Genomic DNA, 20,249 nt, shown 5'->3' with positions numbered 1-20,249 from the left:
TAAGTCCTTCAATCATTATTTATATGCATCTATACAAGCACATACATACATCTAACTACGACTGAGTGTGTATCAAGTAGAAGTGATTCTTGTGAAGTAGGAGTGTCTAATAAGTGAAGTAGGAGCGGTCGCAAGTGAAGTAGGAGTGTCGAACAAGTGAAGTAGGAGCGGTCGCAAGTGAAGTATGGGTGTCGAACAAGTGAAGTAGAAGCGGTCACAAGTGAAGTAAGAGTGTCGATCAAGTATAAGCATATCACGAAGTAGAGAAGACAATAAGTGAAGTAAGAGCGTCTATCGGTATAAGCGTCTATAAGTATAAGTGAAAGCGTTACTAAGTAGGAGTATACAATAAGTATAAGCGAAGCAACAATATCTATTAAGTAAAAGTATACGTCGTGAAAAAGAAACTTTGATGAAAAACCTTTATATTCGGAGAAAATCACAATTTGTATTCTTTTGTAAAAACGTGTTTGAAAACCTTTGCAAATCTTTCATAAATCAGTTTAGAATGAATTTAAACAAAACAGTGTAAGTAAGAGTTTTAAAACAATTGAAAACCATTATAGTGTCCTACTCGGTAAAACAGTGTACAGTGGTAAAATCTTGTGCATGCGGGTTATCAATCACATGTTATTGATATGATAACTGGCATGTTTAACTTGTATTCCCCCCTATAAAACATGTAAAAACATTTAAAAGGTTCATTCTGGGGTATGAACTCACCTGGTGTAAGTAGGTCCGACGAAGGTGCCGTTTAGGCGTTCGGTGTCACGCAAGGACTTGAACACACACAATGACCTATTTAACATATGATAACATATGTTCACATACAATTAGTATATTTAATACTAATTAAACAAATATACGCGCTCAAAGGAGCGGAAAACACTTTGGATAAGTGTTTGGGTGTCCCGGGTAGCGTCTAAAGGTGTGTATGGCTTAGGAGTGGAGCCGACTATCCGAGAGTAAACTCCCAAAGTTGTGTTTACGGCCCAGGGACATCTCACCATGAGTTTATGGCCGTAAACTCATGGTGAGGGTATCTAGTGTGTTTTAAGGCTTCTACTTGTTCATGGGATTTTTCTAAGTACTTTTCCAAAAGGGCATGAGTGGGTTTAAGGCTTCTAAGGGCATTATATTGGAGTTTAGGGCCTAGGGACAACTCCTAAGGGAGTTTACAGCCGTAAACTCTCATCCCTTTAGTTTGGTGAAGTTTCAAGCCCTTATATCACTTCTAGCAATTTATAATGAAGTGTGATGCTATTTTGGGGGATTAAAACTATCATTTGGATGTGTTTTGGGGAGTTTACGGCCTAGACACTTGCTTGGGCCGTAAACTCCTTTTTATCCCTCCATTTCTTGTGTTTAAGTACTTGTTTCAATCCTAGTACTTTATGGTAAGTGTCTAAGGCCATTTGGGGGGTGAAAACTAACATTTGGGCATGTTATGGGGAGTTTACGGCCTTGGTACATACCTGGGCCGTAAACTCCTTTTTCCCCTTCATTTTGATGTTTTTAAGTGATCAAAACCCCACATACTAAGTCCCTAAATTATGTATGAAGCCTAAGGGTGGTTTGGGAGTGTTTTGGAGGCATTTTGACATAGTTTAGAGGTGTTTACGGCCTAAGCAAGTGCTTGGGCCGTAAACTCTCTTTTATGCCCCAAAATGATTGTTTTAAATGTGCAAACACTCCTAGGCTAATTCCTCTATTTATTTCTAAGCCTTTAGGGACATTTTGGGGTCATTTTGGCCTCATTTTAGGTGTTTACGGCCTAAGGAGGAGCTTAGACCGTAAACTCCTTTTCAACAGCTTCTAGGTTTGATTTTTGGGCTATAAACATGAATCAATATGTTTAGAATAAGCTAGGGTAAGCGGACTTACAATTTGGAAGCGTTTGGTTGCGGATTCGGGGCGAAAACGGGTCTAGAGAGAGAGTATAGAGAGAGAGTGTAAAAAGTCTCCAATGGACTCCACTCACCCTTATATAGGGTTCCGAGTCGGGGCTCAGTGGAATTTTACCCGATACTGCCGTTAAACGGGGCTTTTGGTCGCACCCGATTTAGTGGTCGTAACAATAAAACTTAACATTTTCCAAATAAATGGAAATGGGTGTTATGTGTTTTTATTTCTTTTTATCACGACTTAACGGCATGTTAAATGTAAACAAATGGAATGTTTATTAAATTGACACCCTCTAATTAACGGAAATTTTATACAGTGGAATATTCCGTTAACGGTAACGGGGAATTGTAACGGGACAACTTGGGTTGTCACATCATCTCCCCGTGAGAGGGAATTTCGTCCCGAAATTCAGGTCTAGGCAAGGAAGTAGGTATGAATGGCCAAGTAGAGGTAAGAGAGTACTTCTTACACAGTTGTCCTCGCATTCCCAAGTGAACTCTAGTCTGTGTTTGTCATTCCGACAGACCTTCACGTACGGGATGCGAATTCCGTCTCGTGTAGCTAGTGGGTTCCAACTAATGTATCCACAAGGTTAGGGTTCTCAATGGATTCTATCAAGATGAGTGAGGCATGAAGAGTGTTGTCGGGAAATCACATATCAAGTCTAAGAAGTGGATCGACCGGGTGTGAATCTTGCGGTATATCCGAAGGTAGTAGCGGCCTGAATAGGGTTGGACCAAATCTCCATGAGAATTCTCATATGGTCCTAAGCTCTCGGAATGGTAAAGCTTTTCAGTACTCAGAACATAGTGTACTTCTATGGCAAGATCATCACTGGCGTGATCGCCATTCCGAAGTTCCTAACATTCTCACTCGTACTGTGCGTGTAGTCCTTCATGTTGGTTCTTAAGAATCTCGAGTGGTCTTTGGTTTCGTGTTTTCTGTCAACTGGCTGATAGGGACTTTCTAGATCATCGAGTGGGTTGCGTGACTATGGTTATTGGTTCGCTGTAGAGTGTCTATCTCAAGCTTGTGCAAAAGGAATCTGCACTAACGAAGCTTGAGATGCGGAAACCCTGGAGGTCGGGAATATAAGGTTTCACCAGACGAGTGTTGGACTATCTTGGGAGGTGGTTCTACTATCTCTGCGTGAGATAGTATTCGTGGAACACCTAATAGTCCAATGAATCTCTAAGATTGTGGTTTATTCTAGCGTGGAAAGTGTATGCTCCTGCATAACCCTTCGACTAACACCAGGACTGGTTTCAAGTCTATAACCTCTTCGGGATCAGGGTCATGAGGCTTAACGCAACTACTTTCGCTCTTTGATCAAGTATCCTTGGCTGCGAAGGTTATCCTGTGGTTCTCGGTATCCTAGTGTTCACTTCGGAGAATGAAGTCTATCGTCTACAGGGCGACGACGATTTCCTCCACACGAGAGGGTGGAGGATGATCGGCACTGCTCGTCTATAACTAGGCGGACGAAGTTCCTGAGTAGTGCGAGCATATTCTGCAACTACTCCTCCGAAGGTTCTGAGTTTCCTCGGTCTAGGTCAAATCTAGTGGGTATAGGGTCTCATCACTCGGGACTTTACTAGCTTAACCCGCAGTGATTCTCTTGATTCCGGCTCCTATGTTATGGAATAGGGTGAAGGTCTTTTCTAGGAGGTTTGTGGTAGAGCTCATGCTTAGCCTAACTACAAATACCGGGTGTATGCAAGCAGTATATAATTGAGGTCGGCAGGATGTTCAGCTGTGCGACTCCACCCCAAACCCACAACCCAACGAGGAACAGGGAATAGGGAGGAAACACACACCTTAAATCTTTTTTATCTCGATTATATGCCACCTTTACGCATATACCTAGTTATAGTGGTCAGTCCCATGAGTTCTAATCTCTATGCTTACGAACCTGACGTGCGAGGTGCGAAGGGTCTTTTTGGGGAAACTATGAAGTACGCTTCGGATGGTTGTTGTCTTCTGGAGTATCTGCAGTGTCGTTCACTTCGGTGTTCATCTGATTACGAGGGGTCGGTCAACGGCGCATGGTACCCTCTCTTGGGTACTTCGGAAGGTTTGAGGTAAGAGGGACGATTGACGGATCACATTAGGTTTGATTATTTGTGTTAGGTTTAGGTTCGGGAGAACCTTTATTTGCCGACATGGCTATGGAGAAGTTCTTTTTACACAGCACTAAGGATGTACACACGGTTGCACGAAGTCAAACCGTGATCAATAGAGTCGTCGAAGTTGGCACTCTCCGACATGATATAAAGTGAAGATCGATAGAGTCATGTGCCGAACAGGCACACAAGTTCTAGGCGTCTCGGGTTTCGTCCTATGTATCACTACCGCGGATACTTGGACCGATAGAGTCGACGCGGAACTATAGAGAGTTCTAAGTGTTTCCGAATAGAGTACCTTTTCATGAATGGATTCTCACAAGGCATTTCTATAATCGCCTCACCTATACTAGTCATGTATATTTAAGGTGGGGAGGACTGTTGACTGAGCGACCCCGCCCTAAATCCATAACCAAACGAGGAATAGGAAATGAGGCGGCATTCGCTCACTCTAGGTCTGTCCATCTTAAATATACATGGTTGTAATGTATATGTTTAGCCATTATAGTTTTACCTAATGAATTTTAAATTTTATAACAGTGCTGCGAATTTCGCCTTACTGGGAAGAATTTACATTTTGAATTAATCTTTTAATGTATTCAGTTTAGTTATCTGAGATTGAGAGACGTACCAAAATCTACCGAGTTCCTTGATGCTTCTCCCTAAGCATTAGAGTTAGACTCCTCCTGTGTCTTTGTCTTTCCCTTCAGTTGGGCAGTCCTTCTTGAAGTGTCCCATTTTACCACATAGGTGGCAAACTGTGCGGGTCGCCACATTGGTGGTTGATGTAATGAACTCAACCGGGGTTCTGCAGACGCGAGCAGTATGCCCCAACATGTGGCACCTAGCACAATAGAGCTCTCGGCAGACACCATGATGATGGTAGTTGCACTTGCTGCAGTGGGGAAGGTCTCCTAGGTATGGTCTTCTTGAGGTCGGGAGGGAAGGATTGATAGGGGTATAGATTGTCTCAGCTTGTTTCCCTTCGGAAGGTCCTTGAGCCGAGGTACTTCCCTCCTCTATCTTAAGTTTTCTATTTAGTCGGTTCAGTGGAGGTTCTTAGGTGGCTGCGTATGGAAGTGTTGGTTGCTGCTGTCCATCGCCAAGATTTGAAATCCCGACAGGGCCCTTGCTAACATTGGCGGTGTTAGCATTCAGGTGAGCCATGACAGCTGCTACGGCTGCTGAGACTGTAGCTTGGAACGTAGCTTCATCGAATAAGAGGGTAGGTTTCTTGCTTGCGGATTGGTTACGCTTCTTCGGTGGCATGGTTTTCCTACACGGAAAGGAATACAAGATAATGAGAGACGATGGTTAACCCTGGACATTTCTGTCCTGAACGTATTAGGCATAAATTTTTCCCGTGCCTTGGGTACTGGTCGTCTGAGTGTCGACCTACATCCCTATGATGTAGTCCTAGTAATCAAGGTAGGAGTATGAGTATCGGAAAAGGCCATAAGATGCGATTCGTCCCTACTAAGTTACCTTTTATACTGGGAAAGGTTTCACTCTCCCGCCTGGAGAGATTTGAGAACGGTTCGGGACGAAACTGCGGAAAGAGAGGCTCATGAAAGCTCATGGCTAAGCACTCTCAATAAAGGTGCGGGGATCCGCCCTAATCGTGTATCTGGCAACGGGAATCGACGATCTACCTAACACATAGCGTGAGTAGTGTAACCACTAACTCACCAAATTGTATTATTTTAAGGGTTTATTAGTGTGACGAACACGAGGAGGAGACAATTCCCGGGTTCCATGTACTGGCTCCCTCGGTCTGCCTCGTATCTTTGACTGGAATCGGCGTTGGTTTCCTTCGGGTAGTTACCTAGGGTTCTTTTCTAGTGAAGACATATTGAATTTCTACTCCGCCTTCCTTCTGATTCCAACTCTGGATGTCACCACTTCATGATGGATGACTGGGAATCTCGGAAGTTTAGGCGAATCTCTCACCACTGTCCCTAAAAGAATATGGGCACTTGGTGCATTCAATAGTCTCGACACAGTTCATTTATTTCCGAACAGGAAATCTTCTCAATGAACCTCCTCGAGGTCGGAATCAACTCTTCTGTCAAGCACTGAAGTGGGTAGGGTTTTCTACAAGGTTCGTGCGAGAATAGAAATGTCTAAAGAATCCTAAGAGATTATTAACATTTCACTGGATGATCCATATCGAGTCCTGCTACGATTACACAGGGTATACAAATCATATATAGCTTAGATCCGATAGGCCTTCGAATATGTGATACTACTCTAGAACCACATCCCAAGAGGAAAAGGAAATAGAGCGAAACCACACATTCTCAGCCTATGGGATCCTTATTATATACAACCTTGGGAGTATACCCTCTGTAGTTGTAGGTATATCAATAAGGATCTTTTTAGTTATTCACGCAAGGTTGTTAATGGATTCTAAAATACCCCTATGGTATTTTAATTCTTGTTTGATTCTTATCTTCTGATTATGATTCTGGGATTAGTGTGGATCTTTTAGTGTTCTAAAATACTCCTATAGTATTTTTAACTTTATGTTTGGCTCTAGCATTCCTAGTTGGTAAGTTTCAGACCTGCTGCACACCACCATCACTCCCGAGCACACGTTCATCGCAACTCGGATAAATGTAGTTGATCAGGTTACATTTATCTCAGCTTACGATTACATAACTGCCCAGGTTTAATGGTAATGCTCAACATCCGAAGACTTTTATTCTTGTTCTTCTCGTGATACTTTTGTTCGAGTGTTTAGATTCTGGATTTTATTATACTTTGGTAAAATATGGTTATATTTTAAAGTATAATTCTTGGTCAGAGTGTTTTATCCCATTGTGTTTATAGATTGTATATCTTTTATGAATTGATATACTTAGCTCACTATAAACAATGCTCTGATACCAATCTGTCACATCCCAAAACCGGAACGTCGGAAACGTTCTGGGGTGGATGACGTCATGTCAAGTATCACAACACATGCATTATAGTAATCAAAGTACAACAAGACATTGCATTAATAGTAATAATTTTACATGGCTACATTACAACGTATCAAAGTATACAAGCAAATATAAGTAAGTACGGCATGGCACTAAGCTATCTTCATCAACTGCTCCGGGGATGTACCTGTCTAATGCTAACCTGAGAATACAAGTTATTTGAAAAGCGATTATCAGCGTTTTTACAAATGCTAGTGAGTTCATAAGTATTTAGTGACATTTATCCAAATAACTTTATAAAGTAGTAGTTTAAGTATTTACAGTGCATTAGAGTTCTTTCCAGAAAATCCTATATTTTCTTTAATAAAGCAGCCTTCTACCAAGGCTGGTCAGTGTTATGTGGTAAAAAGTAGTTTTCCCTAAATTGCTATCATTATCAAAATACTGAATTTGATTATTGAGGAAAGCAAACGACATTAGGGAATAACATATGCCTCAGCAGTGAGGACTGCTGACTAAGGCAAGGAATCATAGACTCCAGGAGAGTATCGAACAAACGACACGCCTGGTTCAGTCTAACAAATAGAGACTCAGACCCCAGAAGGTACCAAATGAAAGGTACAGCTGGTAAGGTCTAAAACAGTGAATACAAACCGCAGACAATATCCAATGAAAGATACGTCTAGCCAGGTCTAAAACAGTGAACACAGTGAATACAGTCCACAGGCAATATCAAATGAAAGATATGTCTAGCAAGGTCTAAAACAGTGAATACTGTGGATACTGTGGATACTGTGAATACAGTGGATACAGACCCCAGACAGCATCAAATAAGAGATACGTTTTGTAAGGTCAAAACAGAGGAGACAGACCCCAGACAGTATCAAATGAAAGATACGTCTTGTAAGGTCAAAACAGTGTGACTCTGAAATTGAATTACCAGCATACAGTGTAAATTGCTGGCGAAATACCGTTACCTTAAAGCCAATGAATTATAAGGTAACCCGAGATACTCGTAACCATACTGACTAGAGTACCAGACGCCCTACAAGCGTCTAAAATGTGACATTTGTCACCCGTTGGCTTGGTAGGTCGGGACTGTAGCTAGCAGTCTGGGTGCGGGGTTGTCAATCCCGTATAGATCTATACACACAATGTACGCTCTCCCTACAGGAGACTCTGGTTACCAACTAGACGACGGAGAAGGCCGTGTCCTGAAGATGCATCCCAAATAGTGGGTAGAGACTTCCAACTAGTGGGTTTCTAATGTAAGTGTTGAACTAGAGGTAGAGACTCTTAACTAAATTGAATGAAGTAAACCCGTATGTCTATGCTTGTGTACATAATATATAAGTAATGAATCAAACGACCTTCGGATGGACATCCGATCCCACCAAACCACATCTCAACGAAGAAAAGGAAATAGGGCGGACAAGCCTTCCTAAGTCCTTCAATCATTATTTATATGCATCTATACAAGCACATACATACATCTAACTACGACTGAGTGTGTATCAAGTAGAAGTGATTCTTGTGAAGTAGGAGTGTCTAATAAGTGAAGTAGGAGCGGTCGCAAGTGAAGTAGGAGTGTCGAACAAGTGAAGTAGGAGCGGTCGCAAGTGAAGTATGGGTGTCGAACAAGTGAAGTAGAAGCGGTCACAAGTGAAGTAAGAGTGTCGATCAAGTATAAGCATATCACGAAGTAGAGAAGACAATAAGTGAAGTAAGTGTAACGCCCGTGTTTCTGGGCTTGCCATTTTTAGCAATGTAATAGTCTAGGTTAACCTTTGTAACCCCAATTTGAAATAATAAAAATGTATTATTTGTGAATTATGTGAATTATGTGTTTATTTTCTTGATTTTTATAATTTAATGAATTAAGAATAAAATAAGCGTCAAAATTAAAGTGTGAGATAAGCTCTATATCTTTGCATAAAGTTGTAGTTGTTGAAACAAGGATTCCGGAGATATAAGGAATGCCAAAATCCGAGTTATAACGAAGAAGTTATGACCTGTCGAAGTTTCGCGACAGAACCGACACGACGCCGAGTGATGTAAAATATGAATTTAAGATAGAGCGATATTTAGCCTTAGCGATCTAAACGAAAGTCGTAGATTTCGTTAAACCGAGAGCGTGCATAAAAGGAACGCCAAATCTGACTTCGTATGAGGAAGTTATGATTTTTCTAAGTTTCGACTTAGCAGTATGCAGCCCGAATACTCGATTTGAGATCGAGCGGTTTTTAGCCGAAACAATCTAAACGAGAATCGAAGATCTCGTTGTTAGTAGCGAAACGATGAAAAGATAGGCGAGAACGAACGTCGGACGAAGAAGTTATGATTTTATAACGAAGTTTTCCTGTCCGGGCCTTCTAAAAATAAATAATAAAAAATAAAGTCAAAATTAGCCGACAGAGTCTAAATGAAAGTTATAGAGTATGGTCTGACCTTCGCGTGGATATAAAGAACGTCGAAAACGGAGCTCGTATGCCAAAGTTACGCAATTTAGAAGTTCGACGAGTCAATTACGCCCCGCGTAATTTGAGTACGCCCAGCGTACTCAGTCGGATGCAAGTTGCCTGACCAATACTCGAGTGCCACAGATCGACGCATGCAGTGACGTCAAAGTACGCCCCGCGTAACCAAGTTACGCCCAGCGTACTGAGTACGCCCTGCGTAATTTGAGATTACGCCCCGCGTAATCCCAGACCCTCAGCCTATAAATAGAACTCGAAATCAGCCATTTTCTTTTGTTCAAACTCTTTCTTCTCCCTAGTTTTTGCCTCGGTTTGCGTGCCAATCATATCCCGAAGCCCCAGTATCATTCCCGAGCCCCGAAGCAAGATCCGAAGCCCCGAGGATCCCGAAGAGCGTTATTCCCGAGCCGAAGCTCTGCCCGCGAGGAGTTCGATTTTGGTGAAGATCTTCCAGATCTATCGAAGTATACTACTTCTATAAGCCGTAGTGCTGTCGGATCATCTTCTGATCAAGTGAGTGTGTAGTTATTTTCATTCCAACGCAATATTATGAAGTATTTAATATAAAATACATGCTACGTGTATATATTTTGTGGTTATATGTGTGAATGTATATTCACTCTCTTCTATCTCATAGATCTGATATATTCTCTATGAAATACGTGTTATGTGTGTATGCCTCATCTGTTATGTGGAATATGTATTGATTAAAGCATACTATACAGGTTTTTAAACAATGTATAAAAATGTATATTTTTATCTACTAATATGTTGGGTAGAACATGGGTAGATAATTGGTGTGAAATAAACAGATGAGAGGCCTTGGTGTTATTGGTGTTATTCTAGTCATTCAGCAGAGTATGGATTACGACCACAGACTATTCTAGACTGTCCTGTGGAACACTAGCAGGCTCATTACCTATAGGTGTTGTGAACGATGTGTTCACCGGTGTACTCTATCCCTCACATGGTTGCCTTTAGGATACTTATTGTTAAGGAAGCCCCTCTGCAGTAATGTCCGTCCCGATGAAAATCCTGAATTAGGTTCCTTATAATAGAAGTTATTTTAGGGACGTAAAAGTGAGGATAACGGGAATGGGTAATCGGGTTTATTGTGGATTGTTGAAATTAAATATAATTATTGTGGGTTGAAAACCCTATATGCTCACCAGGCTCCCAAGCCTGACCTACTCAGTTTATTTGTATTACAGGAAGTGGCGCAAGAGCTTAAGATGGGCGAATCATCAAGTTGTTTTGTTTACAAGTCTGTATATGTATATATTTGTTGAACGACTAGTAATGTTATCGTTTATGCTTTATGATCTGTATCGGAACATGACATCCCGACTTTTGATTATGAAATGAAATCATATTTCTTTATGAAATGTTTTGATAAATATCTATTTTATCATGTTTTGTTTTTTTGGGAACAAATTTCGCATCTCTTTTAAAACTAAAAGGATTTACTCTGAAAATGTTTAAAAAGCATAAATGAAATCGGTCTTTTCTGGCCGAGATTTAGGGGATGTCACAGTAAGAGCGTCTATCGGTATATGTGACAACCCGAAATTTCCATTTGTACGAACCTCATCTATTCAATAGAAGCTAGTTCAGTTTCAGTGATTTTCAAGCTTTTCCGAACAAGTTTGTGTACCTTGGGGTTTATGTTTTAGGTAATATCAGGAGAGTGGATGCTCCTGGTTTTGTGAAATTTGGGCATTTCAAGTTTCATAATGTTACAGTCCAATATCAGGAATAAAAATAATTTCTGCCAAAATATTCCAGGACTATAAATAGTTTTCTGAATTAAATTAATTCATTATTCACAATTCCAAATAGAGAAAAGCCATATTCTCTCTGACGGATCTTCGGGTTTTCATCCCATATTGTGAGTTTACTTTTCTATATGTGATTCAATACTTGTTAGGTGCTTATTAACATAAATTACATGTTCAGATTACAAGATCTGGCAGTTTACCGCCCAATAACGTTCTTGGGGAGTAAACTCCAAAATGGAACTTTAATGCTTTCTAGACCCATCCCCATGTTAGACAACTTATCAAGGACATTGTGTATGATCTTTATAGGCTAGAAATCATCCAAGAAACACAAGTTATAGGAGTTTACGGCCAAGGAACTTCCTTGGGCCGTAAACCCCTTTTCAAGGGCTTAATGTGCCCTAAACTTCCCCCTAATGCTTAAGGACTTTACCCACTAATACTTGTGCTTATTTAGAACATCAAAACCCATCAAAATCACAAGTTAGTAGGAGTTTACGGCCAAGAACCCCTCTTGGGCCGTAAACCCCTTTTTCTAGGGTAAAAATCATTCCAAGCACACCTTAGGCCTTAAGACAATTTACCTTGAATACTTGGGACTAGAATGGAGAATATAAAAATCACTCCTTGAAAGGAGTTTACGGCCAAGGAACATATCTTGGGCCGTAAACTCCAAGTGAAGGCACAAAAGTGTGCCTCTTGTCCCCATTAGCCTTAGATAAATTCATGGAAGCCATCCTTGATGTTTAAAAGCCTCAAAACAATTAAAAGCCATCACCCCATAGGAGTTTACGGCCGTAAACTCTAGGGTGAATGGACTTTAGGCCGTAAACTCCCATATGGAGTGTTCTAGAGCCTTAAACTACTTCATGTGTTATTCCAACAAAGCTAGGAGTGTTCTAGGATCAAGATAGCACCACAAAACACCCAAAACCACCATTTGAGGAGTTCACGGCCATAAACCCATGAGTTTACGGCCGTAAACTCCAAGGTGTGGGGTTTGTTGGATGGTGAACTCCTATACAAGGCCATTTGATGTTTCAAACCCTTTTGCCTTGTCCCGTAGCAACTTAGATGCAACCATTTGAACCTTAAACACTCATAAAAGTGTTTAACTGTTTTCTAAGTGTCTTAACTTATTTATTTAAGTTATTATTTGTCTAATTAGTTATATATATGCTTATTATATGATAACTAGGCTCGTGCGTGTAAACAAGTCTCCGTTTGCCACCTAGCACGGTATCCGACACTGCAATTCAAACGACTCACCACATGTGAGTTCATACCCCTTGAATCAACCTTTGAAATGATTTTAAATGTTTTAAAACACTTTATGGGGGGATACAAGTCAAATACTTATAAGTTATTGCTTCAATCACATGTGATTGCATTTAATCACATGTGATTAATAACTAGGAAAACAACGATTTTTACCACTGTTCAAACTGTTTATCAAATTGCTTTACTTTGAAATGTTTTACAAACTGTTTTACTATCCAAACTTACTTATAGACTGTGATTCAAAAAAATGCTTCCTATACTTAAATTGTTTTATTAACTTATGCCTTCAAATTGTTTTATAGATCGACATCAAGTCGATCTCCTCTTGAAATCATATTTATGCTTCAATTGTTTTATGAAAACTTATTTATGCTTTTATATATTCAATTGCATGCCCATATATGTATAGATGTATAAATAATGTTTAAAGGACTTAGGAAGACCATCCGCCCTATTTCCTTTTCGCGCCTTGAGATGTGGTCTGGTGGGATTTCGGGTGATCATCCGAAGGTCGTTTCAATATTACTTATATATCATATATACATATATAGACATAAAAGTACTTCCGTATTCATACTCATCAGTACCTCATTAGTTAGTTACCGTCTGGGTAACACAGGATCGTACATATACAGATATACTAGAAACAATACATATACAGATATACTAGAAACAATACATATACAGATATACTAGAAACAATACATATACAGATATACTAGAAACAAGTACATATATAGATATACTAGAAACAATACATATACAGATATACTAGAAACAAGTACATATACAGTCATACTAGAACGAGAAACAATACATATACATAACTACGTAATAATTGTGATCCACTGTGTCGGAGCATGCCTTAAATGTCATGACCCGAGTTGTAGCCAGAATTCTCTTGGAGGGGGAGCGTGAGTTTGCGTATAGATCTATACTGGATTGACTATCCTACACCTTGCTGCTAGCTACAGCCGGACCTGCAGGTCTGCGGGTGCCAAACGTCATTTCTTTTATTACGACCATTCATTGTGTCGTTGTTACCAGTCGATAGCATGGTGCAATTTATCACATTATACCTTAATATAAATCCGGTTTAAGGTAGTAGTATTTAGTACAATAGTAGTCTTATTATACAAAGCTACAGTACTACAATGATTTACCCATTACATATTTTAGTGATAACATCACTTAAGCATTAATGTACAAACTATATTTTTATCAAATGATAGTTATACTTGGGAAATTACACACTTTTACAACAGACAAGTTTACAAAACAGTTTAGCCTTGGTAGAAGGTTACTTTAATAGAAAATATAGGTTTTTCTGAGAGATTCAAACTTTTACAAACACTTTCAAACATTTACTTACATTTTCACAAACTTATACATTGAGACAGGTTCAAACGTTTTTACAAGAAACATTGACACTAAAATACTTATGAACTCACCAGCTTAATGCTGATAAACTCTTTCAAAATAACTTGTATTCTCAGGTCATCAGTAGACAGGTACCGAGGCCAGCTTTTGAGAAGATGGAGTGCATTCAAGACTCATCTCATATTATTTTGTGTTTCATTATTTTTGGTGTCTATAACTGTACAGAACACACTTGTATTAAAATTATATATTTAATGCAATGGATGATGTTGTTTGCTTATTTACATTTACTGTGTTGTGATACTATACATGACGTCCTCCGCCCCAGAACGTTTCCGCCGTTCATGGTTTTGGGGTGTGACAGATTGGTATCAGAGCATTGTTTATAGTGAATCAAGTATATCAACCCATAAAAGATATACTAATCTATAAACCCAAATGGGATTAAAACACTCTGACCAAGAGTCTATACTTTAAATAATAAAATATTTAATTAAGTATACTAGTCTGCATTCATACTAAAATCAGTGTCACAATGACAAAAACAAAAGTATTACGATTGTTGAATATCACAAGTGAGCCCGGGGATGTATGGTCAGTCCTGGGAATGGCATAGCCTGATCAACTATGCTGGTCCTAGGAGTGATTAGCATATGCCCTAGAATGGTTGTGATATGTTAACAAGTCTAAAAACTTACCAACAATACCACAAGAAGATCAGTAGAACTTAAACTTAAAATGCTATAGGTGTATTTTGTGTTACTAGTTACACGTATACTATATTCTTATACCTCTCTTCTCGCGTAGATCTAAATGGCTGGATTCCATCATGGCGACCACTTAAATCACCCTCGTGAAGAGGCGCACTCCGATACCATTGATGTCCAATAGCTTTGATAGTAATGGCTGGATTTACTACTAACTCGTCCATTGAGTATAAGAGAGCAAATGATGGTATAACAATGAACATCGGGATGATACTAGGAAATACTTTCCCAATGAAGGCAATGCAGGGTGGATCGATGAAGAGCCCGAAGATGAGCATCCAATCCCTTTGGATGATCACCTCGCAGAAGGCTTTTCAGATGGATCTGACTCCGAGCCTGAAGTCAACAACCTACCGCTTGTAGGTCAAGCCCCGAACAACAACCCTCGACCAGCATTTCCAGGTCCTACACCCATGTGGGCAAACAACCTGAACCGCTGGAGTGATGAGCAGGGTCAGCCCTTACCATACTTTGGGGACTGAACCTTTTACAACATTAACGATGGGGGCTCTGCTGACAGAGCTCTGCCGGTAATCATCCGCAGAATAGCTCGTAATGTCGAGCAAGGTCGAGCAGCCATCGACCGGGTCATGGAGATTGATGCCAATTCAGGCGTCAATACAGTCCGCATCTGCCGTCTTGAAGAAGACATGGAACGGACCCGGAGAACCAACGAAACCCTACAACAACAGTTGGCTGCCTCCCATGCTGAAGTCTTAGAACTTCGAGCTCGTCAGAGAACTCAGGACCGACACCTTCAAGAGGTGTTTCGCCAAGTGTCCGACCTCAGGGCTCGCCCGAGAAACTCCCATCGCCATTAGATGATGTCTAGAACATCTCTGTCTTTTGATTTAGGGATAGCCTTGAACTTATGTGCTCTAAGTAGCACTTGTCTGTAAAATATTCCTAACTTTCGATACTCTAATTAGGAATCTAGGACTGTCAGTCTTGTCCTTATGGTATGATGTAAGACCTACTGCTAGGTCGATTTTCCTTGAACTTATTACATCAGTAATACCCGTACTATTGAAATCTATCTAATCTGTGGGAAAAATTTGTACACTTGTGTATTCCTACTAATATTTCTTATTGTGATTTCAAGCACTCATTCAAACTGTTGGGCTATGGTTAGTTAGTACATGGGTCACTCTCACGTTGCTTACAAATTGATTCTTATCATCCTTCATGTCTTTATAAACTTATAGCTGAAGGATGCCTCCTCGCAAATCTCCCAGGACTAGGAATACTCCTGCACCTCCACCGCCTCCACCACCTGCAGTCATCGATACTGCAGCCCTGAATGCTATCGTAGCTGCAGCAGTGGCAACTGCCATGGCTCAGTATCACTCATCAGATGCCAGCAGAGGTGGAACCCCTGTGGAATCTATTCCGATCGAAATCCCTGTGCGCTCAAGGGAGTGCTCTTACAAGGATTTCACAAACTGCAAGTCGAAGCCTTTCTATGGCACCGGCGGAGTCATTGCTCTCTCGCAATGGTTTGAGAAGACTGAATCAGTCTTCGAAATCTGTTCGTGCCCTGCTGCATTTAAAGTGAAATATGCCGCGTGCACCCTTTGAGGATAAATCCCTAACGTGGTGGAACGGCCACATCAAAGCCCTAACTCTCGTCGTGGCTAACGATATGGGCTGGGCAACGATGAAGGACCTCATGAATGAGGAGTACTGCCCGAGGGGCGAAGTCCAGAAGTTAGAACATGAACTCTGGAATCTGACCATGAAGGGCACCAACGTGATCGCTTACACTGCCCGCTTTAGCGAACTGGTGGCCCTATGCCCCAATATGGTTCCCACTGAAGGGAAAAAGATTGAACGGTATGTATGGGGGCTAGTGCCTCCGTACCAGGGGAATGTCTTAGCATCCAACCCCGCTACCTTCGACAGTGCCAAGCGATTGGCACAAAGACTCATTGACCATGGAGTCAAGACCCCTGCAACCACAACCACCCAAGCCATCCCAGAACCCTCCAAACCCGCTGGCAATAAGCGGAAGTTCTGGGATGAGAAGAAGAAGCAGCGAGCTTCAAAGAAACAGCAAATCGTAGCAGTACATGCTGCGGTATCCCCTACTGCTGTTACTGCTCCGGGGAAGCAGTATTCTGGAAGTTTGGCGAAGTGCAACAAATGCAACTTCCACCACAACAGCGCCTGCCGTGAAATGCAGTGTACTAACTGCCACAGAAAAGGACACACCGTCCGATTCTGTAAGTTCCCGGTGCAACCGATCTCCCAAGTTCCTGGCTCTGGCGTGAGCCCAACTTGCTATGGATGTGGCGAAGCGGGCCACTTTAAAAGGGACTGCCCTAAGGCGAGGAATACTGGAGGAGCAAGGAGGGTACTAGCGATAGGCCACGGGGAAGCAGTTGCTGACCCGACAGTGGTAACTGGTACGTTCCTCCTTGATAACTCCTATGCATGCACTCTGTTCGATAGTGGAGCGGAGCGAAGCTTCGTAAACCACAAATTTGCTCGCATGCTTAAGCAACAACCACACGCACTTAATGAACAATTCACAGTAGAAATGGCCAATGGGAAAACTGAAAGTACTAATAGCATATACTTAGGTTGTCTTCTAACCTTAGATAACCATTCATTCCCAATCGACCTTATGTCGGTCTCAATAAAAAGTTTCGACGTTATTATCGGCATGGATTGGTTAAGTCTTCATCGCGCCGACATCATGTGCTACGAGAAAGCAGTCCGACTAAACCTCCCGTCTAACGAAACTCTTATAGTCTACGGCGACAAACCTGGTGCGAGTCTTCGCATTATATCTAGTATTCAAGCACAGAAATATATGCGCAAAGAATACCACGCATTCCTTGCTCACGTCGTCGACACGAACCTAGAAACGAAGGAACTAAAGAACCTCCCAGTAGTGAGCGACTTCCCCGACCTTTTCCCAGAAGAACTACCCGGATTACCTCCGCAACGACAAGTCGAATTTAGAATAGACTTAGTCCCAGGAGCTACCCCAGTAGCCAAGTCGCCCTACCGTTTAGCACCAGCCGAGATGCAAGAACTCTCGGGTCAACTTAACGAACTGCTCAGCAAGGGCTTTATAAGACCAAGTTTCTCACCTTGGGGAGCACCGGTCTTGTTCGTTAAGAAGAAAGACGGATCATTCCGTATGTGTATTGACTACAGAGAACTCAACAAATTGACGATCAAAAATCGTTACCCTCTGCCACGCATAGATGATCTATTCGACCAACTGCAAGGGGCGAACTATTTTTCCAAGATTGATCTGAGATCCGGATATCACCAGTTACGAGTGCTTGAGGAGGATGTGCCGAAGACAGCCTTCCGAACTCGTTACGGACACTACGAGTTCGTGGTGATGCCATTCGGATTGACCAATGCGCCCGCAGTCTTCATGGATCTGATGAATAGAGTATGCCGACCTTACTTAGATCAGTTCGTCATCATTTTCATTGACGACATCTTGATCTACTCCCGAAGTAAGAAAGAGCATGGTGATCATCTGCGACAAGTTCTAGAGACATTACGAAAGGAGAAACTTTATGCGAAGTTCTCGAAATGTGAATTTTGGATCCGAAGAGTCGAATTCTTAGGACACGTGGTAAGCAAAGAGGGAATCCACGTGGACCCATCCAAAATAAAAGCCATTGAGAACTGGTCAGCACCGAAGACGCCTACAGAAATTCGTCAATTTCTAGGTCTCGCTGGCTACTACCGCAGGTTCATTCAGAACTTCTCCCGAATAGCGAAGCCTCTTACGACCCTGACCCAGAAAGGCGTGGCCTTTGACTGGGAAGAGAAGCAAGAAAGAGCGTTCCAAACGCTCAAACGAGCCTTGTGCACCGCACCAATACTATCCCTTCCAGAAGGAATAGAAGACTTCGTAGTCTATTGCGATGCATCCAATCAAGGACTCGGATGTGTTCTGATGCAGCGAGGTAAGGTCATCGCCTACGCCTCGAGACAGTTGAAGACACACGAGGTTAACTACACGACCCACGATCTTGAACTAGGAGCAGTAGTGTTTGCTCTGAAGATCTGGAGACATTACTTGTATGGAACGAAGAGCACTATCTTTACCGACCACAAGAGTTTACAACATATTTTCGATCAGAAGGAGCTCAACATGAGACAACGACGGTGGGTCGAGCTACTCAGTGACTACGAATGCGATATTCGTTATCACCCGGGTAAAGCCAACGTAGTAGCAGACGCCCTAAGTCGGAAAGAATATTCTGGTCGCAAGGTCAAGTCATTATCAATAACCATCCATTCACACCTGACTAAGCAAATTCAGGCGGCTCAACTTGAGGCCATGAAACCTGAAAATGTGTCGAGTGAATCCCTTAGGGGAATGGACAAGAACTTCGAAGCCAAGGGTGACGGAGCTTTATATATCATGAGCCGGATCTGGACACCGAAACACGGTGGTTTCCGAGACTTGGTCATGACCGAGGCGCACAACACTCGGTATTCCGTCCACCCAGGTTCAGATAAGATGTAGCTGGATCTTAAAAAGCTATACTGGTGGCCTAATATGAAAGCAGAGATTGCTACCTTCGTGAGTAAATGCCTTACTTGCGCAAAGGTTAAGGTCAAGTACCAGAAGCCCTCTGGTTTACTGCAACAACCAGAGATCCCGGAATGGAAGTGGGAGCGGATCACTATGGATTTCATAACCAAGTTGCCCAAGACGACGGGTGGACTTGACACCATATGGGTCATCGTTGATAGATTGACCAAGTCTGCACACTTCCTGCCTATCAAAGAAACCGACAAGATGGAGAAACTTACGAGAACATACATTAGGGAAATTGTATGGTTGCATGGTGTACCTATTTCCATTATCTCCGATAGAGATAGTAGGTTCACCTCAAGATTTTGGCAATCCCTACAACATTCCCTAGGAACAAGGCTGGACATGAGCACAGCCTACCATCCACAGACCGACGGACAGAGTGAGAGGACCATCCAAACATTGGAAGATATGTTGCGAGCCTGTGTGATTGATTTTGGGAAGGCATGGGATACTCATTTACCCCTTGTCGAATTTTCCTATAATAACAGTTATCACACAAGCATCAAGGTTGCTCCATTCGAAGCTCTCTACGGCCGCAAGTGCAGATCCCCTCTGTGCTGGGCTGAGGTTGGTGATACCCAATTAGCAAGAGGGCAAGCTTCCGACAGTACTCTCACTGGTCCGGAAATCATTCGGGAAACGACAGAGAAAATCGTTCAAATCCGTGAACGATTGAAAGCCTCTAGAGACCGACAGAAGAGCTACGCCGATAAACGAAGAAAACCTTTGGAATTTCAGGTGGGAGACCGAGTCCTTCTCAAAGTCTCACCCTGGAAAGGCTTGATACGCTTCGGCAAGCGTGGAAAGCTTAATCCAAGGTACATAGGGCCTTTCGAGATTCTTGCCAGGGTCGGCCCCGTAGCTTACAAACTTGATCTACCCGACACACTTCGTAACGTGCATTCTACATTCCCCGTATCTAACTTGAAAAAGTGTCTGTCCGACGAGACTCTCGTAATCCCACTCGACGAGATCGAGATCAACGAGAGCCTCAACTTCGTGGAAGAACCTGTAGAAATCATGGACCGTGAG

The sequence above is a fragment of the Lactuca serriola genome, chromosome 5 (assembly GCF_051521515.1).
Source record: "Lactuca serriola cultivar US96UC23 chromosome 5, Lser_US96UC23_V15, whole genome shotgun sequence".
Classification (NCBI taxonomy): Eukaryota; Viridiplantae; Streptophyta; class Magnoliopsida; order Asterales; family Asteraceae; genus Lactuca; species Lactuca serriola.
The sequence above is the reverse complement of the archived record's forward strand: the minus strand, read 5'-3'. Positions refer to the sequence as shown.